Raw genomic sequence first — 23450 nt, forward strand, 5'->3', positions numbered from 1 at the left:
TGGAGGTTCTACCTGTCACCACTCCATCAGCAGGCGCGACCATTGCAGCGCTACGACAGATCTTCGCCGCCCAGGGGTTTCCGGGTGTCATCATGCCCGACAATGGTCCTGTTTTCGCCAGCACAGAGTACCTGGCCTGGCTGACGAAGAACAGAATCCACCGGATGATGGTTCCACCGTACCACTCCGCTTCAAATGGTGCAGCCGAGCGGGTGGCGCAAACCATCAAGGGCAAGCTCAAGAAGAGCCAGAATGGGGATTTCCGGGCGCCGATTGCCCAGATACTGTTTCAGTACCGGACCACGCACCACGATGTCACTGGCCGTGCCCCCTGTGAGCTCCTGCTGGGTCGCATGGTCAAGACACCCTTGGACGTCTTGCATCCGCACCTCCGATCCACAGTGCTCTTAAAGCAGCTGAAGCAGAAGCTCGCTGCTGACCAAGGGTGCCCTCCAGGGCCTTTGCCAGAGTTGGGAGCTCCAGGTTTCGCCAGGAACTTCCGTCCTGGCCCACCCTGGTCTGCCGGAAAGGTGGTGTCTCCTGCCAGCGCTTCATCGCTGCTCGTCCGCATGCCAGACGGGGCCATGTGGCACAGACACGCCGAGCATGTCAGGCCTCGCCTCGGGACCTGGACAGCACCCTCGACTGCCACTTCTTAGTTCCAGCCCGCAGGAGGCCTAGCGGCAGCACCACTCGCTTCCAGCGGAGCACCACCCACCTCGGAGGCGGCAACCGTCGCCAGTTGTGCGGCACCCATTGGACCGGTGTCGAGCCCGGTACCACTCACAAGGCCGACCACTACGGACTCTCTGGATGGAGCGAGGCTGGCTCAGGCAGCACCCGGCGTTGCCACACCCGACCCATCAACACCGGTGTCCAGGCGGAGTACTCGACGGCGGAGCCCACCGGACCGTTACTCGCCTGGGTACCAGGCACCGTCGACTTGGCTTGGACGGTGGCAGAGCCTTCTGCTCTGAACATGGACCTTTTTTCCCTTATTTAACAAACTCGGGGTAAGGGGGTGTAGCAAGCATGTGACGCCCCCTCAGGCATAATGTTCGTTCCCCGCCAGGCTCGGTGGCCTGCCAAGCTCGGCAGGCAACATCGGTCACCGCACTGCAATTAACACCAACGAGCACAGCTGCTCAGCGGTCAGTCATCGTTCAGCACCACCACGCTGCGGAGCCTCCGGCTAACGGAGGGTGCCTCGAGCCCTCCCTTACACGAACCCGGGTGGATCGTGACAATTATATAGCAGGATGAACTATAAGATGGCACAAACAATTTCACCGATGATTACATTACTTCCTAATGTCCATTTTGAGTGCAGCTCCATACGTGTTTTCATTTCTTGATATATGAGCTGGCGATGACAATTTGTCTCATGCGGCACGTCGCCATAGGAGTGAGGTGTAGCGCGACAGCTCGCTAATCGCGAGAGATAGCGCGTGTGTGACGTATGGGTGATGCGTGGGCGCGATTCACAGGAGTCACCACAGACAGACAATGCACGCTACTCTGGCGCCATATCGTAACCATCGTCACCATACAGCCCGTCTTGCGCAGCACTACGCTATTCTTCTCATACTTTCGCCAAACCCTCCTCCTCCGCTTTCCTCCTCGTGCTTTCTCGATATCGCCGTCCTGCGTCTCTCGCTGCGTTCCCCGCTCGCTTTCACCTTTGGTTGTGCCCTTTCGCTCGGTTACGAGGTACGACGCCAACGCTCGACACAGAAACGGTCCGCGAAGAGACGCCCTCTCAACCATTTGAAGAACTAGTTTTAGAGAATTTTTTTAAGCATACGCATGCTGTACAACATAACAACAAGTCTGATGGTAATGTATCCCATTCAATGTAGACTTCTAATTTAGACTTCTAATAAACGAACATAGTATTTTTCTTATGTCACAAAGTAATTCGGAGATGGTAATGCATATTCAATGCAGCCGAGCGCTGCACTGAAGATGTGGCTTGACAAGTCGTGGGATGTGATACCCGTTGAAGGTGAAAATACCGCTGAAGCTGGGATTTGGCGATGTTGAAACTCTGTGCTGCCGACAACCACACCGGACCAGAAGGTGATTCCAAGACTTGCGAAAACCTGCGTGAACTGGGGAATCAGCTGCACGTCTGCCAGCGTGCCAGCTCCAAATCTATCTAAATATTCGCAGCCTACGTACATATTGAGATAGGGGTTTAGAAATACTACAGAATATGCAGCAAATTTTTTTGATGTATTTGTGCTAACCAGAATAAATATTTGCAAATCAATGGCAAAGTTCGTTACTAAAAGGTTACATTGCAGAATTTCTGACTTGTACGCACCGTCGAGGGGATGGAATTGCAGTTTTTGTGGACGAAAAATACACAGTATGACGCACTGATGTAGATTTCACTCATTCGGAAAGCGTGTGTTTAAACGTTAGCTTTTTTGAGACTACTCTTACTTTTTTCACAATCTGCCAACCTCCTGCAAACAGTCTCAGTCGCTTCTTACTAGAATTCGAAACTGTTTTGAAGCGTTTCTCTCACGATGAGGTGTTTTGCCTCAACGCTGATTTAAACTGAAGGGTCGGATTCCTTATCTGCGCTTTCTGCTTTTGGCCTAGAAACCACCGTCACCACCTTCCCACCTAAAGAGCTTGTGAACGGCCGAACAATGCATTCTTGCTTGGACCATACTGCCGTACGGGCGCCTAATCACGGTCTTTATTCATAAGTGACCACGCAGCGCTTAGCAGACCACTACTTCACTGTCTGTCGTTTTAGCTTGAAGCTCCTTTTTAGCACACCTCACGGTTGGAAAGGAAATAGTTCAGATAAACGAACGCGCGTTGCCTTTGTTGATCAATGCAAATTGTGTGCGATGATTGGCAGGTTCGGTTGGCCTTCACTGATTGTTGCCAGGGCGCCAGTGTTGATTTATGAACAATTTTGTTTTCAAATACGCAGTCTTCAAGAAGTCTGTACTCGAATTATTGTAACTAATAACATATGAAATCACAACTGGCTGACCGTGTAAATCATGAATGCCATCGCCTACCGAGATTTGCAGTGGAAACGATTTAATCGAACTCCACGCAGCGCTGAGCTTCGCGCTAGGTTCAGAATCATGAGGAATAAAGTTGTCACCCTTATCTAATGCCCCCAAAACGAAGGCACTTTCAACGCCCTTTTCAATTATCTGTACGAAACCCGGTGGCAACGGTATCACTGATAAACCACTACGCTGTAAAAGCGCTGCCAATTCAAACCTAACCGATGCTTTTACAGGTAATCTTGCGCAAACACCCACAATTATCAATCAGCACTTCGCACGTATTTCGGGTGCAACCTCAGCGGTGCCAGCTGGCCACTCTGGAGAAGAAAAAAAACCATGTCAGCTTATGCATTCTTAAGGACGATAACATTTCACGTACTCGCAAGAATATTTGCGGGGTTTAGGCGACATAAGCCAACAGGTATAGACAGTATATCGGGACATTTGCTCCGACGAAACGTCAACGTGCTATCCGGTATTCTTGCAACACTCAATGCCTTCCTAAAGAAAGCAACACTGCCGGCGGATTTAAAAATGGCCATTGTAATCCAATTATTTCGACGAGGAAAAGAAGCTAGTGTCGATAGTTACCGACTTGTTTCGATCTTTGGTATGATTTCACAAATAATTGAAAATTAGGTCTTAGAAACCATGACTTTAATTCTACGTAAATTTTCAGTCATATCAAGCCGCCAGTATGACTTTGTCGCATGACGTGGCACCATTACTCTGCTCGGGCAATTTTCCGACGAATTAAACATACCTTTGGAAGAAAACACGTTTGCATCTGCATTGTTTATCGATACTTCTAAAGCATTCAATACTGAGAATCACGAACTCATGCTTGAAAAGCTATACCTGCTCGGCATCAGGGGACCATTTTATCAGTTCTTAATGAAATTATTTGTACGGTCGCTCGCAGGTGATATCTTTAGACAACAAGTTATTCGTCAATGGCATTCTTAGATTCCTGGTAACTCTTTCCATCAGTCACAGCATTAATTTCGTAAGGGCTTTTCGTGCGAAACTCAGCCTGCCATTTTTCTTGATGATATTCACGCCAAACTTGATATTATTCTACAAACTGGTGCCATATTACTAGACTTCGCAAGAGCGTTCGATAAAGTACCTCATCAACGCTTGCTTCTTGAACTTTCCCAGCTGAACCTACATACAAACATCCTCACGTGGGTTAACGAATTCCTGACGCATGACTCTTAGTCTTTCTCCATTAATAACCAACCCTCGAACCCACTTCCAATGACTTCCGGCGTCCCGCAGGGCTCCATCCTCGGTACCTTGTTATTCCTCATTTATATTAACGACTTATCCCAGCACGTATCTTGTCGCATGCGCTTGTTCGCCAATAATTGCGTTATTTATTGCTCAATGGCTAATCCTTCTGACCAAGAATCCCTTCAGGCACGCCTAAACTATGTGCTAAACTGGTGTTCGCAGTGGATGATAATATTCAACCCTAACAAATATAAGTACATGTCTTTTTGCCGCAGTCACAAACCCTTTGCTTCGGAAAATACAGTTTCTAGGTCCCCTATTGACCTCGTCCAGTCTTAAAAGTACTCAGGTATCACCAGTTCTGTTGATTTAGCCTGGCGTCTACTTCTGACTAACCTGATATCATCGGCTAATAAAACACTAGGTTTCTTAAAATACCACATGCGAGAAGCTTCACAACATGTCAGACTACAAGCTTACATTTCACTCCTTGAATTAAAGTGGAATGCGCATCCGCCATCTGGAATCCTCATCAAGCCTATTTAGCAAATTCTATCGAAGCTGTAGAAAACCCGGCTACCAGGTTTATTCACTCTTCATACTTAAACGAAGTTAGCATATAATCTCTAAAATTGCAATAAGGTTTGTGTAATCTTTCCGCTCGCCACCGCATTGAGAGTCTTGTCTTGAATCACAAGTTCTTTTATTCATCCTTAAGACAAAAAACGTACATCCGCGCACCCCCATCACGTAGATTCCATCGCATCGATCACCCTCTTCAAATTTTAGGGCCACGAACTCGTACCACCACCTTCATGAATTAATTTTTCTCACGAGCAGCAACTCACTGGTACGGCCTTCCCTATCATGTTGCTACCATAAGCAGCCCATCAACATTTTCGACTGCTGTGAACACCTGCATTTTGTTAACCCCATCCCTTATTTAACACCCCAAAAAGGGTCTTTAAAAAATAAAGTGATGTGAAAGTGGTTAACAAATTACCTCTGAAAGCTTGAGTGCCTCATGCCCATATTTTGTCTCCTGTTTTTAACATGTTCATAAATATCTTTTAGTCAGCTGTATGGAATGGTTTAACATTTAATATGCATATGATACTGTCCTTTTAACAAAACATGTCTTTTATTCAAAAGCAGTTGCGTTACTTCAAGGGAGCGTGTACGATTCAATAACCTAGTTTGCTGACAACCGTTCTCCAATAAACAAGAAAAAAATTTGCTTTAGAAATCCACTTAAAACAACTATTACAAATTTACCACAGTTTTGGCGCTGTCCTAATAGCCATTTGTGTCAGTGTGCCTCCGCTGAATATGTAAACCCTATTAAATGCCTTAGTGTTTTCATTGATAGTGACCTCTCATAGAATGAACTCATGAAATTATTTGCGGCAGGCTCAGAAGTGCTCCATCGCTACTTTTCAATCATATATTCCATTGTTCTAATGGCTGTAAAAATCACTATTATGCATGCCCTAGCATACACTGCCTTACGTTATGACATCACATTGTTCAGTTTTTGCTCTTCTCGATGGCGGTGTTGAATTGACAGAATTCTGAAACATATGTTGAAGTCCATTGCGCATAACACTTTCTCGGCTAACAATGTGAAGTTGCTTATACATCTGTGTCTTCAGTCGTTTAAAACATTGTTCACTCAAAGGATAGCGGTAAGGCATTTTTTGAACCCCGATTTCAAACACGAATATATTGCTTCCCGTGCCCTACGGAAAACATCGCGTTTTATAGTACCCTACTGCAACACAACATTTGGTAAAGCTAGTAGGTATGCTTATGTCCAAATAATAATGAATGACCTACCTGATTATATTTTTACTGCAACCACAAAACGAAACTCGAAAAATTTGTTTAAGGCACTATAAGCTGTGCATATTACTAAATGCTGCTATCCTTCTCTCGTTTCTTGTATTTCGGTTGTCACTGATTTCAGCTGAGTTCTTGTTTCATTTTCTTGTCGCGATGAGCTTCATCAGCTTTTCCTTGCTGTACATGTTCCCATTTTCTTTTTGTTTGCTGATGTGCCGGCCCAAGTCACGCAAGTCACTTCCTTGGCTTTGATGGGCCTGCCTTCTGTTGTACAAAGATTTTAAGATGGCAACAATTATTATTAATATTATTACTATAATCTGCGATCCTTCTGCAGCCTAATGTTTGTCTCCGCACAGGCACCCCAAGGGAATGCGGACAAGGAGCATGCGCCAACCAGTCCGGCTCGTTCAGTGATCGTCAATCAGCATCCAAGAGCAATAACCGCAAGACTTTGACAAGGTGGTATCGAGCTTGCACAAGCAAGACCACCTCCCCATTAGCTGTTTCGTCTCAGCGCTTCCTTTAAAGGCCCGGACTGATTCCCAACCTTCTTCAGTCGGCGGCAGTTCTTTGCTAAAGCCTCACGTTTGTCTCTACACAGGTCAGCTAAGGCTCTTAATGGCACACTTAACATTCTACGTGCCTCCGACTGCCTTAGAGGGCTTTGTATTCGGTGTATTAAGGTTTATGTATCTTTTTGTGGCTGCATTATGCCGCCGTTGTCCTGTGCAGATTGCTCTGATCATATTCCTAATGATAGTCATTTCATGTGCTGCAAAAAATTTTAAGAACCTTTTCACTTCAGCTCATCGCGTCCTGGAATTTCAGAATGAACGTTTATATCGATGGGTTCGACTAATTGTAACGTATGGAATTGTCGTTTATTTTCGACAAGGAAGAAACCAGCCGCGGCTCCAGGATGATCTGCTACAGAGGAATTTGAAGCTCTGCAAAGCCAGATAGAAGCTGTGTGTCAAAAACTGCACGGTGTCTCCTCTCTTATACTTGATATCAATTTTTTGCTACCGCTTCCTGCTAAAATCAATCAACTTTTCGGGCTGAAGTCAACTGTCGACAAGTTCGAGTCTTCCGTGTGCCAGATACGCAATTCAATTCCATTCATGTTGTTTAAATATCACGAATTTCTCGTTAGGATATAAGCAAGTGAAAAAGAAACCGAAGAAGCCAACTCGGAGCTTTCGTGTCACGCTCAAAGTGCAGGAACAGGAGACTGAGATCCAAACCTTGAGGACTGAAATGAACAAAGAGGAGCAGTACAGTGCCGTCCAAACCTAGAAATTCACGGCCTTCTTGCTTCACGCGATAAGAACTTCCGCGATGTTGCAGCGAATGTTGCCAAAGAATGCAGCATCAAAGTAGAAGAAAGGTGCTTCTTTGATTCGTGTGAACCACATGAATGATCTTGTGTGCTTCACGCAACCGTCCTGACCGTCGTATCATTCATTGCCGAGATCTGTAGTCAAAGCTACTTCATGGCCCTGCGCAAAAGAATTTAATTGAGTTTCAAGCATTTGATCGTCATTTTCCCTTTCCGTCTGCAGTTACCACAGTGCATGTTAATATCCGTAGGTTACGAAAGCATTGCAACCCCTTTTGCTCTTACGTCGACAGCATTTTAGAGAAAGTGAACGTTCTTGTTCTCATCTAAATAAATATATCCTCAGCTGAGACTGACCTGTTAACTCTTCCGGGTTTGGCTTCCTCTTGGTTCACTCGAGGCGTTCAGAGAGGCGGGGGGATTACAATCTTTGTACAAGATATTTGGAGCGTGGAGCAGGCGGCGGCCATCTTTTACAGTGCGGAATCTTTGGCACTGAAAAGTTCAAACCAGCTTAACCATATTTCACTCTTGACAATATATAGACCACTCCCAAGTAACGTGACCTTGTTTCTTAATGAGCTGTAGGCTCATTTACAGAGGACGACGTTAAATCCTGACATATGTTTAGTAGGTGATCTTAATATAGACATTCTTAATCTCACAGTAGCTTCGGCATCTGATTACTTGGATATCGTTGCAACATATAACCTTGGAAGCATTGTTGACATTAGAACTAAGGAATAATTACTTCTTGATAATTTAGTGAAACCTTCTATTGGTCACTTCAATATCCGCACGGAGATTGCGTCAGTTCACGAGGCAATGTTAAGGCAAGAAGCTGCTGACCATTACTTTATAGCTTGTCAGTTGCACTTTCCTTCTATGTCATCGTGAGGTTCTAGACCCAGTACTTGCCATTGTGCTACTGATACTGCTTCTTTTGATAAACTGATCGCCTAGTTCGACTGGTCTGATCGACTTGAAGCCACTGATAGGTCGCAACTATACACTCAATTTTCGCGTTGGACTGACATTATTGACGAATCCAGAGAAAGGAAAGTTTACGTTAGCCAACGTCGTTCAAATCAACCCTGAATGAGTAGTGTGATATAATGGGCTGTCAAACCAAAAGAACTACTGTGGAAACGCTGCAGACGGATGCCCAGTGATAGCGTTTGGCGTTTACAGCTCAAAACTTATCGAAATAAAGCAAAAGCTCTCATTTGTGCAGCTAAACGTTGGAACAACAGAAACCACTCTTATTGATCACGTAATAATGCGAAGAAAACGTGGTCTCTTATAAACAAAATGAGATGTCTTTCTTTACCTCCGGCTAATGATATTCCGAATAATTTTGGTTCAGATTTATCAATAGTCGTCAACAACTTTAACCATTTCTTCGCCCAGTTTTCTGCAGTGTATAAGCAATCGTACTACACCGCTATCAGAATCGCAGAACGACAACGTTGCTCTTTACTAGGCAGCTTTGACCAGCATCAGTGACCAGGAGTAGCTAAACTTTGCATACTTGATCTTTTCAGAAACTTCGGAGTTCTGAACGGCATCTTGTTAGAAATCCTAAACGGGATAATTACAAGTGGTAGCATCCCTACGTGGCTAAAAACAGACGCAGTTCGGCCGCTTCTTAAAGGTGGTGATGCTAAACGTGTGCATAATTCCCACTCCATTTCTATCCGGCCTAGTTTAGCAAAAGTTACAGAAAAACATATATATTTAGTAATCAACAACTACATTTATAAACAAGGGGCGTTCCCTGAACATCAATATGGCTTTGTTGAAACAAAGGGCACTGATGCGTTAATAAAATAAATCAGGGACTGTTTATTTTCTTCTTTGAAAGAAATCTTGTATCTTATGTCCATTATTTAGGGTTTGCAAAAGTGTTTGACACGGAGTCATGCTATATAGATAGATAAATTCTACTATTTAGGCTTTCGTAGTCTTTTTTTCTACATTGTTGAGAAATTTCCTTACAGATCGCTCCCAGCTTGTTTCCATTTCAAATATTTGCAGCTCCCGCGTTTTTCTGAAGCCCGGTGTGCCACAAGGTTCCATATCGTGTCCCATACTTCTTAATTTGTACGTTAAGGGCAAGTGCAATGTGCTATCGATTTGCGAATTACTTCAATATGCTGATGATACAGCACTTGCAGCTACAAACGTGAATTTTTCAAATGGCATCTTACTGACGTTGGAAAATTAATGGACTGGTTTAATATACCTGTGGTTGAAATTAATCATTTTAAATCCAGGTTGGTTTGCTTCCATAGCCCACTGAGGAATGTTTCACTTTCTTACTCACTTTATTTACACACTTCTCGATGCGTGAATTGTTCTTGTCATTCAATAACTTTTTCTGATTCAGTAGCATAATTGGGTATATGGTTTTATTCCGCTCTTCTTCTTTCGACTCACTTATTTTACATATGCGCTAAACTCTGTAAGATCGTTTCTTTATTGCATCGCATCAAATTGCTTTTACCTCTGTCAGAAAACTTTTGGTTCACTCGTTAGCCTACGGTGTACTCGGGTATGGAATTACATTTGTTCATTTTTCTGGTACTCGGCAACAACGTGTAAATAGGTTGTTAAAATGTATGTTAAAGAGTGTTAGTTGCACCGAATGTAGCCCACGAGATCTGAACCTTTTTCAGATGCTAAGACAGCCCAATTTACGATCACTTTTCGTTCAAATAGTGGTACTCAAGCACTTCTTGACCGATAGCTTTAATTTCCCCACTGTGCCTTGCCCTCCTTTACGTCATACACCCGCTTTTTCAGTCCGTCACACACGTACCAGAATTAGTAGATATACTCCAGCCTGTTATGCTCCTTACATAATCGATGTACTTCCCTACGAAATTACTTCTTGTGAGTCTACAGATGATATTCGCAAAAACTTAAAGGAAGTATATGTGGAATGAATATGGGCGCCATATTTCTCTATTTGCGTCATTATAAATAGTGCCTTCGGTATCTACCTGTTCTAGGCCTTGTATTTTATAGTCCACAAATAAGTTTCAATGTCACTCGTTTTCTCTTTCTTTTTACTTTCTCGTTTTTTTTTTTCGTAAGTTAGTTGTTGGGACTGAGTCTTGTTGCTGACTGTCCAGTTTCGCGTGGCAAGCAACATTGATGGCTTGGCTAACCCAATTTCTGTAATTGTGATTGCAAGATTTTTTAACATTATTATTATTATTATTATTATTATTATTATTATTATTATTATTATTATTATTATTATTATTATTATTTGAGATGTATTCAGAAGAATTTGCAGCCATCTCAAGCTGCATAGGCACAGCTTATGCCTGCATTCCTACCGCGAGTATTTGCAATAAATTGTGGAAAAATTTCAATTCCCATAAATATGCAGAGTGATAAAGGGCGCGGAAACAGAAAGGCTACAATCCGATTCACAATGTGAACACTTTCTATACAGCGGTAGGTCATCGAAAGACGCCCTATAGTTGCACATGTGCTCGTCTAGTCCAATAGATGCGTGACGCTCAATCCAGAAACGTTTTACAACCAATTAACTTCCGCATACATACCTACTGGCATTGTGCATAAGTAACTTCAATGCATACATTTTTGGGGTAGTTAGAATGAAATGAATAAGCACATAACACAAGTAAGCGAAATGTACACGAGGTGCACATAATGAGAAATAAGTAAACGGCATGCACATAACAGGATTTTTCGCCGCAGTTGGATGCGACTCTATCACCTATCCTACAAAAAGCGCTGTAGATAGCGCTTTGTCAATATTTTCGAGAATTATATTGATACGTGAATGCAAGAAATATGATGAACCGTTCTGGAAGAAGTGATCGGTAACGAATGGGCCATTGATGTAAAGCCTTCACCACCAGTCGCATTATGTCGTGATCGTCACGGTTAGCATATCGTCGCGATCATAGTCACGACCTCATCGTGCTGCTTATGTCGGTCACCGTTTTTGTAGCACTTGGAAATATTCCTTTTAGTGTCCGCCTACTCTTTGTGCCCGCCACTGTGGCATAGAGGCTATGGTGAGGCTCTTCTAAGGTCGAGGGTTTGATGCCAATGGTGGCGGCACCATTCCCATAAGGGCTGAAATCAAAAACGCTCGCGAAGAGGCCTAGGGCACACGGTAACCTTTTTCAGAATTTATGTACAAAATTGTGCTCGTTCTAAAGTTGCGACTCCTTCTCCAAATGGTAAGCAGTACCAGGGGGTCATAATTATACTGGAGCCTCCCTCTACGGCATGCCCCCTAACCAGATCGTGGTTCTGGCACGTCAAATGCCACAATTTATATTTCTTGTGCTTATCACATGGTTCACTGCGCGACTCTGCGAAAATCTTTTTCTATACAAGAAGCTCAGCATTGGTCCTTAACGCATTGAAAACTTTGCGATCAGACGGCATAACTGTCCTGACTCTTTTCAGCAATTTTCCTATTAAGCTTCCGTATTGCCACAAAGCATTCGTTTCCTAATTCAAGTTAAAATATATTCCAGTTTTCATTAAGAAAGCGGTATGTCCCATCATTCGACTAATGCATATCAACTGCCAATAATTGAATACTACAGTCATGACAGCCGATTGTTCGAAGCCTTGAACTGATTACAAAATCATGCATGAGAGAATTCGCAAGCTATCGTGTTCTTTTACATAAAATCTAAATGCAGATATATTTCCGACGCCACAAATGGCGGCGGGTGCTTCGAATCGCAGAAAGCGCCCCAAGTTCCCCGTTCGGACGGATAACATTAGGCACAGAATTGAATTAGGTGCCAGCGTATTACGCACAAAAGAAACAAGTCATTAATCATTCGACTCTTGTAGCTAGCCCTCTTTCGTGCCAGTGCTAGCGCACGTACTTATAAAAGGAAGCTAGACGCCAAAGTCTGCGGTTCTGGAGCAGACGTTAGCGAAAGAGCAGAAGGGGCAGAGGCGCGCCGCCACGCTTTTCAAAGATGCAGACGACAACCACAAAAAAAAACGCGGAAGGCGCCCAGCTCGCGTTGTATTACGCCTGCCGCACGGCCTTCCAGCCGACGAATTATTATGCGCCAAGGCGCCTCAAGCCACGAAGCAGACGACGGCATGAAGTCAGAACAAAGAGTTCCTCGGGTTCTCCGGCGGGACTCGGCACGGTAACGCGAAAAGAATAAGCGCGCAAGAGGAATAAAAAACAAGTCACGATACAGACGTCTTCCATCCAGACCGCCCCCTCTTCGCCACGATATACAGCGAGACATTCGTCAAAAGCAAACAGCACGACTTGCTCTTGCTTCCCCATGTGCTGAGAGCAAGAGAGAGGAGGTTGCGTGTAAGTGATGGTACAAGAGTGCAGAACACGACGACATCGCGACGAACAGCGCACGATGCTCGTTGCCTTGGACAGCGGCAGACGCGAGCGCTCATTATTTCATACGAGGGTATCCAGAAAAGAAGGACTTTAACAAGCAGCTCTGCGAGTCCCGGCACCCTTTCACGCCTGTGTCTGCACGTCTGTACTTTTACCAGGGAACCAAGAAAGAACAAACTAGTCCTTCTTACCAAAGAACGAATGCGGAAAAGAAATATGGAGCGAGAACAAAAATAACAAACAAGAACAAAGCATTGCCTAAGAACAAATAAGGAACAAGAAGCGGCGTCTGCAGACAGCAATTCACCAATGTCGAAAGGCCGTCGAATAAGCAACCAGAAGGAGATCTTTGGTGGCGGTCGATAGTTAGCTAACGCAATTTGTCGAGTAGCTGCAAGGAGCCTTTCTTCAGGGATGCTAGGAGGATTTCTTTCCATCGCTTTGGGGAAACTGCTTGTTCATCGAATTGGGGCTCCATCACATTCTATTGCACCCCCAGATCAAACAGACCGCCTATGCTTGGTAGTCTTTTCTGCGCGGAGTCCAAAACTCGATTATAGCTGATTACGTAACAATCCGCGAGTTTCCCTCTAGGAATGGTCGAGTGGAATGCTAAAATTATCACGTCGATTTTTTAAAGTGATGACATGATTCCAGCTGTGCTATCATATTCGAAAATATCATGCCTCCCGCAGTACTATGGCAAATAGAATGTGATACTGAAATGTTGCAGCAGCGCTGAAATATGTTTACTTCATTAACATTTTTTCGCAGATTTAATCTTACGAACCTGTTGTAACTACCACAATGATTTTTTATAAAATTCGTATGCTTTGTTCAATGTTCCAATTTAGTATTGCAGGCACATAGTGCAAAACTTCCCGAGCTAAAAAAACTTGTGTTGTGAAATGTCTTACCCTTGATTCTTTCATTGGTCTTTGTTTTTATTACTACACGTTCACCTTTGTGAAATAAAGGTGGGCAATAATGCACCCTTACTGATACTATGCTGGAAATATAAAACATGAATTCCTTCTGTCGTGCAACGGTCGAATCGTCAGTGCCAAGAGACACAAACACAGTTAAAATTCCTAACCTGCATCCGACACAGAGTCACTCTGGAAACTGACGACTGATATATTTTATGTTTCTCATTTTGGCACTTCCCTAATGTGCCAACATCTATATGCACGAGAACTTCCGGCGAACATTTAAAAAAGTTTTGAAATTACCCACGGCAGATACCACATGAGCTGTCGATGAGCTGGTCTACTCGAAGACGCGAACATTTCTTGCGCAAGGAATTGGAATGCATAATCCACTTAATAACCAAATTCCACTTATTATCTTTTTAACTAATTACCTGATGGCATATATTCCAATTTATAAGTTCTAGCGGGTGATACTGCGACGAATATGCACTTCAAAGGAACTGGGAGGATGAGACCATTTAGGAGATATGCGCCGTCAAAGTCGCCGTGGAAAGCAGCTTTCATACCACTTAGTTTCTTAACAAAACGTCGTTTCATGCATTGAAGCAGAAAATGAAATCGAACGCTGATGCATATCTCCACAAATTTCGGGAATTAATATCGCGAACTGGGGCTGATATTGACAACTCCTTCGAAGCAGGCCCGTCTTGCGAACTGCCCGGCTAGAATTCGTAAATTGCAGTACGTGCCATAAGGTAATCAGTTAAAAACTTCATTAGTGGCATTTTATTTTTCAGTCGATTATGCATTTCAATTATTTGTGCAAGCAACGCCCGTCTCTTCGAGTAGACCAGATCACGGAATAGAATTGTAGTAACAGCCACTGGAAATGTTTAGCAATTTCTGAAAGTGTTCGTTGAAACACCCGGTATATATGAATCCAAGGGTAAGCAAAGCCAGTATGAGCGGGATTAACAAAAAATTGAGCCCGTCTGTTTCTTCTCGTTGATAACATATACAAAGTTAAATAAAGGCGCAATGCAAATTTGTACTTTCGCTCAAATAAACAAATACTGCGTATGTTTCACATCACTAGTGTTCACTACTGCACGATTAGCCCGAGTGCAGTGGAGCAAAAAGGTCGCTCGCATGGTCGCACTACTCCGCGACTGCACCATCGTGGAAATGCGGGCCGTCGTGCCCTTTATTTAGACAGAGGTAAAAAAAAAACAGCGCGTATTCACCGCAGGCTGTTAGCGCATCTTCATCTTTCGTGGAGCACCGATGTGCAGCCATCGGATTACCACATCTTCGGTCCATTGAAATCGACGCTGCGCGGTTGTCGGTGCAAGTCAGATGTCGAGCCAAGCCATGGAAACTTGGCTTGGTGCGCAAGCACGTGCTTCGCCGATGGTATGCAGAAACGAATCACACGATACCAAATGTACGATGTGGTGTAGGGCGCATATGTGGAAAAGTTAGATATGCAGTTCTTCTGTCTGCGTTCAAATGAAAATGTTATCTGAAAGCCGTCATTTCTTCATTATTGAACCCCAGATATATATGTATATGTATATCTCATATATGTGCTCTTGATTTTATGTGGTTATTATACTGGTAAATTAGTTTAATATATAGGCAGGGTAATTGGAGATCGCTGGGAGTGGCCTTCATCCAACAGTAGATATAAAAATAGAATGATGATGATTATCATGAATATGATGAGTTACATATACCCAGAATTTGCGCATGCTATACCTGGGGCATACAGAGACTCTTTTCCGAATACGTTTTAATGACCGCTAAGGGCTACAAAATTCATCCCGTTGCTTCTGCTATCAATACATGTAAACATACGTGAGCAGCCCTTTGAGACGTTTATGATCAGCATTTAGCAATCTGGATTTTGAATATAATGCGACAGAGAAGCTTGCGAATGATACTTGATCTATAATTTCAACACGCGCTCTGAAGGCATCAACAAAAACAACGGTAGACCCACATTTATCTCTGAATAATATAATTATCACCTCCCCGCACATGGTAACATAGATGGCACGCGCTTACCGTAACGTCATATCCACAGCGTTCTTTATAAAACTCCATTCAGGTATCAATGTTATAAACAGGGATAAGATGCCTCTGACTGGCTGGCCAACGTTTCGACAGGAGGACCTATCTTCGTCAAACGAAAATAGGTCCTCCTATTTAAACGTTGGCCAGCCAGAGGTACCTTATCCCTGTTTATAACCTTTATACCACAGTGTGCTGTTCCATCTGTCCGCCCCTTGCTTGATATTGGATCTCCATTCAGGTATGTTTTATAGTAAATATAGCTTGTTGGTAGTTATTCTTAAGCTGGGGCCGGTAATTTCTTCCGCAAAGCACGAGAACACATTTGTAAATACACATTTCTATTTTGCAAAAAGCACATTTCTTGCAAGTCGGTAGTCTCGCCATTAAATTATTGTGTTTGCTTTTCCCATGTGTCTCTGCGCAGAGATACTAAATACGAAACCTGACTAAAAGCCTATTTCATAGACGACATAGAGTACCTTTAATTCCAGCGCACTTAATCCTAGTCACTACGTTGTGTATAATACACCTAAAATTTGATACAAATCTTCTTCCTTAACTGAAGAGACAGCTTAGGGTATTAGAATATTGCAAAAACAACGCGTCTTTTCGTTCTTTTTTATATTTTTTTTTTACTGCGACAACACTGGTCTCGTTTTACTATGCTTCCATTCGAACGTAAATAAATATTGCATATTCGCACGGGGGAACGCGTATTGCACACATTGATTCCTACTACATCTTACCCGAAATCAGGCAATTCGCATTTATCTATTTATTTATAAATTTTTTTTATTTCATATTGCAGACCAAGGAACGGTCAAAGTAGGACAGGTACAAGAGGCAAGATAGTTGTAAAAGCACAAACGTAAAAGGTAAAATAGGAAAACATTACATAAAATGGAAACGTAACACCAATTAACAGTACGCATCAAGGCTCTAGGATCAGGGCTCTACATTAACTATGTCATTTAGATAAAGTAAAAACAGCAATCGCTCCAGAACACTGCCCTCGGGCACGCGTGGTGTTACAGGAAAAAAGCTCGAATCGGTCCAATCTGCTGAGACAAACTGGACATGACCTGTCAATTGGTCTTCAATCCATGCAATAAATATATCGGGCAGATTAATGTCCTTAAGTTTCGTTATTAGACTGTGATGAATAACTTTGTCAAATGCATTTCTAAAATCAAAGAATATGTTGTCCATTTCGCCATTATTATCCAGAGTTTCTGCAAATGAATGAAGCACTGTGACAACCTGAGTTACGAATAAATCAACCATTTCTAAAGCCATGCTGTTAGTTAGCATAGCGTTTGGTTCAAGAAATTCCGCAATGCGTTTAGCTATTACATGCTGAAGCATTTTAGAATTTAGTGAGGTTATTGAGATAGTACGGTACTTTTCTAAAGAATGGTTGCCCTTCTTAAGCTTTCTTAAACTCTTCACACTATAAGGAGATTAAGGGTTGCAAAAGCGTACCGCTTGCAAGCACTTACGCATAGGTAGGAGAAATGCTCTGCAGCCTTCTGTTCATACATGTACAACGCTTCGGAAATGCCTACTGGGTGTACGTAATTGTATTTCCTTGAAATTCGTATGCGTTGTGTGGCAGGACACGCCTTACGACGATGCCTAGTCTCATCAAGACTTTGTGGCGTACTTGCAAACTACTTGCGCAGTGTAGCGCAAGCACTATAGCCACAGTTTATAAAAACAGCTCTCGTTGCGTCTGTAAAACCATTATTGATGAAGGCAGGTCCCCGGCTGCAGCGTTGATTCTTTTTCAGTGCGGATTTCTTCAAATTAGTATAGAGTTGCATTTACATTGCGCTGTTAAGCCCCAGAGTGTGGGATAAAATGGCGGTCACGGTGGCCGCATTTCGACTGGGGCAAAATGCGAAAACACCAAAGTATCGTGCGTTCGGAGCTCGCTAAAAACTCCCGGTGGTCAAAATTATTCCGCTATCCTTCACTACGGCGTGCCTCCTAATCATATCGTGCACCTGGCTCGTAAAACCCAAAATTCATTTAAGCCATTTGTCATCTAGGAAGGGGAAAGAAAAGAGTACATTCGTTCATATCAATACCTTCTCTTGCACCATGGCTAACATTATCGCTTTGCGATTTATTTAATCAGAAATCCGCGTATGGTAGCAACAAATGAGCCCAACAGACGTACGCACTAGAAGGTCAAAATGCAGGCACACTTTTACATTTCAGTCATGATGCGATCCCCTAATTGCAGAGTGAGTAATCACGGGCCGAGGCCAGAGGCAGCCCTTTCACTGACGTTAGATATATTGCACGAAAATTCATACCTTGGACCGAAGGAAACCATGCTTTAAAACAAAAAAGTGTTTTAGTGACAAAAAGTTCAAGTTTTGCAATCAGAACAATTTCGCCTTCGTGTCGTGATAGTGGACGTAAGTCATGTCCTTGCCTTGCTTTGCTATCCTCGCCAATTTTTCTTCATTCTTTCTTTTTGCCGTTGTTTTTCTCATTGGCCTCGGAATGCTAAATGATCAAGTTCCATGTCACGTATCACAACTTCTTCCTTACGTACCTTTGCAAGGACACCAGGCCGACACGGCCGCGCTATCGCTTTGCGCCAAACGAATGGAAGTGGCCATCCCTTACTTTGAGCATGGGAGAACTTCTACGACTTTTATGGAACTTCAAGAAGAATCAGCCAAAAGAGCCTGGCGTGACTGTTTTGCAAGTGCGAGGGTTTCACACGCCTATCCATTTCAAACGTGAGTGTCATACGAGCCGGTTATCGAGAGCACGGGTGAGGGGAGGGGGCGTGGGCTAGTTCTGGTGTTCGTTTCATCGCCTTCATTGACACGAAGTCTTGGTCGATACACTCTTCGACGCTTTGAATTTAAAGCAGCGATCCAAGCATCCGCCTGAGCATCGTTTGCCTTCTGCAAAGGTTTCTACATTTTTGCACACTGCAAATTATTCCCTGCGACGAGTTCTTTTCTCGTTTGCCAGTTTAGGTGAGTCATAACCTGCTCTTTGGTGTTTTCTCTACTGCGTCACTGTGCCTGCACACTATCAGTATGCGATGTTTTACGCCGCCTATAAGGAAGCCTCGTATAATACTGCGCCACCCCTTCTGCACTTTGAAGAAATAACACACCAACATTAGCTCTTTCTTTTTGTAAACGGAACTAATTTAGGCCGAAGCGCCGTTTCGCCCTCCATAATTCGGAAGTTACGAGCATTTTTTTTATTCAGAACTGAGCCTATATGAAGGACATTTTCATAAAAATTGATCACAACACCGATCTATTTCTATACGCGAACACAGCCACTGAAAAAAAAGGTATCTCTAGCCTCTACAGCTTTGTACCTTGTGTATGAACTGGAGTATAATAATGACAGGAACTTCCGCGTGACAGCAGCCCAGGGTCGTATTGACCTGGAGCCCTTCCAAGAACGAAGAAAAATGCTTTGTTTGATGCTTTCTTTTTCGCACAGCGTTTTATTACAGGGCTGTCACAAAGCGTAGTACATACCTGGTCAATCTAGGCTATATTTCCGCTGGCCCCGACAACACTCGTAAAGTAAGAGAACTGCGGTGTAGGACTGATGTTTTGAGATCTCTTTCTTCCCAGAAACGATACGTGACTGGAATAGATGGCCACAACATGTCGCTTGCAATGCCTCTAGGCGGATTTTTCGCTTATTATTACTTGGTTAACTAGGGCGTGCTTTTAGTTGCATATTCTTTCTTAGTGGGAACTTTCCTGTGTTAAAAGGTAAACATTTTTTGTATAGTTTGATTTACATGCGCTTCCTCTCAGTGTTGTGTCTGTTTTTGTAATGTGTTGCACTTCTTCTGTTACTCTCCCCCCCTCCCCTCAACTCTAATGTTTCTGCTGGTCAGCAGAACCATGGTAGCTACTATATGCTCTGGTAGGTGCACACTACACTAGCGTAACGGCGGAGCTGCAGTATATGTATGTTCCGGTCTGTACAGTGTACAGGTCACGTTGTATAAAATTTCGCTGGGGGCTCACCAACGACAACGGTTTCCCGTTCGCTTCATCTCGTGCACTACGCAGCATCTACTTCTGCCGTGCCACAGGTGGTGCTACTGATCAGGCGAGCGTTGTGAGACGCCTGGTTGCCGCCAAGACGCTATCAGATCTGTGCAGCAGGAGTCGCCTTGCGACGATCATGCCGCATGCGCGTATGGTGTAGGTGCCGCATGCGTGTATGGAACACCGTCCATGTTCAAGTGCAACGCTTAAGCTTCCTATCACTGTGAATGATTGGCCCTACGGCCAAAACTGATAATTATTTTTTTGTAGCCAAACACACTCCGAGTCGGTGCAGGCTCTGCGATCTTCCACACACGAACCGCACACGCGCCGTCAACGAAAGAGCATTACAACTGCCGTGGCGGCGAGGTCGTAGATGTGTCTCCAGCGTCCATATATTTGCTATTGTTATGACGTAACAGCGGCATGTTGACCTCGCTACGACGTCAATCACGACTATGCACAAAACCGGTTAGAGAGCCTCCCCTGCACACAGGGCTTGACACCTGAGGGCCCTATGGCCTCCCAAGGTATGCAAGTAAAGGCGTGTGCAGCGATATGCTGTGTCGCGTCATAGCTGGAATGCTAATCGCAATAAAAGGTGGGAATCATAATTAAAGTCGACTCTCATCGCGCCGTCCTAAAACAATCTCGCGCACCCGCTGCGGGGATACCAAAGAGCGCGCTGTACTGGCATTGCATGGAACCGAATGCAGAAAGGCTGCCAGCAATGCTTAGCGTGCGCTATCTTCATAAACCTCCGTTCTCGCTATAGTTAGTGTGCGGAATTTGTCTGGGCATCTAATTAGCTTTATGCGTAACCATGACAAAATGACCCAGTGATCGCTCCAACGAACGTTAAGCTTCTGGCCTACAAAACATTTGCGAGACCTATTTTAGAATACGCTAACACAATTTCGTTTCCTTACGCAGCAACTAACATAGCTAAACTTGAAGGTGTACAAAGAAAAGCCGCAAGGTTCATTCATAACAAATATCGTACTACTGACTCAGCTTCACGTCTCTTAGCTTCCTCAGGCCTCAACACATTATCGACGAGAGCGAAACAAGGTCGACTCAAATTCCTGTTTCAAATGCTGCACCGTCAGTATAAAATTGATATCAGCCGGTACATTTCATATTCGCAATCTAGAATAACACGGCATCAACACGAACATACGCTAACCGAGTATTCCTTTTCTAATGGCGCATTCAGGTACTCATTCTTTCCTCGAGTAATCAGAGAATGGAATGAACTTAACTCGTCATTAACAGCGACAAATTCTTTATCCCTGTTCGTTTCACAACTGGAGCTCATCACAAGAGATTATTAACGATTTCTCATGTTTGTTCCCTATTCTCTTTATGTTAAACTAACAGTACTTAGAAAAAAAAATGTATACACTTGTTTATTTCCAAATACTTCACGTTTTTGCTTTGACTATGATATGCCCCGGTTGTTGTTCCTTTTATTCTGCTTTGTTTAGTGTTGTGTTGTATAGCTTATCTACCTTATCTTTTGTATTTTGTTGAATAATGTTGCTTTTTCATTCTTTGTGTAGCTAGCACATGTATTTATGTAGGGAAAAGAAAGTGTTCATGCCCGTCTGCTAGGCTCTCGGCTGAGAGCGGCAGTATTGTAAAATAAATAAAATAAAATAAATAATAAATAAATAAATTACATTCATTTTTTTCATATAGTTAAGCTAACGTATCTAAACGCGAGGTAAATATATATTTGACACGGTGCCCTCCTTAAGTATGCTACAAATGGATACCAAACGAGGTTACGTGACTTCGAGGTTTGCACTTCAATTTGGCGATAAGAAATTGCTATCGAAAATGATCGTCAAATCAAGCGAACGCCTTATGCGGGCCGCATCAGGCCATGCACATTCCATAAGAAATACTTCGAAGTACACTGCTGACGTCAATAACGGTGTTAGACGATTTCGGCACAAATTGTCGTCCACAAGCTTCGGTAAATGTTATGACAGAGCGACGATGACGGCTACAGTGTGGCGACAACATTGACATTGCAGTTGATTGTAATGCGACGACGAACGATGGCATAGCCAAGACGGCACGACGACAGCGGAATTACGACAGCGTGACGGTGGCAGCACGGCGACAACGGAATCACGACAGGGAGACGACGACTGCTGCGGAACCGCGCTTTCTCCTTCGCACGAAGGCGTGGTACTCATTATGCGCACCGCACCCATTGGGGTAGTCGGTCAAAGCGAGGCTGTGGTGAGCCAGGAAGATAAAACAGCGCATCTCGGTAAGAGCCCCTACTTCGGAGATTAACACGCCAACAATGGCCGCAGAGTTGCGTGACCCACCGCCACCACCGACCACAGCACCAATATTCAGTGACAAGCTAAAAAGAATGCAGAAGCTTCACCGGAGTTGTCTAAGTATGCGTAAGCGTACCCTCAAGTTTCAGTTGGCCCAGACACAAACTTCAATTTGGCCCACCCTTACCATGCGGTTCCCCATGCATTTTCTCGGATCTTTATTTATCTCTACGGGTATTCTCTCAGATAAGTTATTTTTATATTGCTCCTGATCGCGTATAAGCTACCAATCATCTACATTTACTCTGTTGTAACGATGAAATGTCTTCGCAAATTACGCATTTTTTGTGCATAAACAAGGCGTTACACTCTTTCCATGGCTTTTCGCATGACGGACCTGGGGTACTCGCCAAGGAATGCTTAAAATTACAAAGCTCAACACACAAAGCTGCACTGCACCTGGCCGTACCGCCAGAAAGAGAGCGGAGCCGGCTGGTGTTGACTTTCAGCCAAGTGGCCTGGCTGTTCTAATGTTAATGCTTGTCTAATTGGAAGACAAAGGCTAGTTGTTAATTCCTAAATTGTTATTTCTGGCTCAGCAGTGCTATCAGGATTACGAATAAAATTTGCACTTAGACACTGATGCTTTTTCATGATACTAGTAAATACAAGGTTCATCAGCACGAAAGAAATAACGCGCTTCAGTAACGCAATACTTCTTGGCGCCAGAGAAATAACTGAACTTAATTGGTAGCATATTATTTGTGTGTGTTTGCTCATCTGGCCTTGCTCTACTTCATGGGTTGAGGGCACATGCATTGCCTCTGTGTGGTGGGAGCTCGTTCGTAAATCTCAGGTTCACACCGACCATAGGCGATACAAACTCTCGTGCCACAACACGTGTACCTCAAAGCGCGCCTCACCATCAACTCGAAGTGCGGCGAAATCTAGAAGGTGTGCGAATGAATCGAAGGCGCGACGTGCACATTGTGTCAGTCGGCGAGGCGTTAATTCACACCTGCGCCGCCTTATCTGAGGGGAACCGAGCATTCAGATGACGCGGACCAGACGTTGCGGCAGGGAGTCGATGCGTCTGACCGTCTGCGATGCGCTTTGCAACGATGGGTCTGTGCAAATAATTTGCACATGTCTTGCGTCATTCACTGAAGCTTCAAGCTCGATAACGCTGGCGTAAGCTAGTTTCCATTGAAATCAAAGTCAGTAGTAATGGTCAATATTTGCAGCT

The sequence above is a fragment of the Dermacentor andersoni genome, chromosome 11 (assembly GCF_023375885.2).
Source record: "Dermacentor andersoni chromosome 11, qqDerAnde1_hic_scaffold, whole genome shotgun sequence".
In the NCBI taxonomy this organism is placed as follows: Eukaryota; Metazoa; Arthropoda; class Arachnida; order Ixodida; family Ixodidae; genus Dermacentor; species Dermacentor andersoni.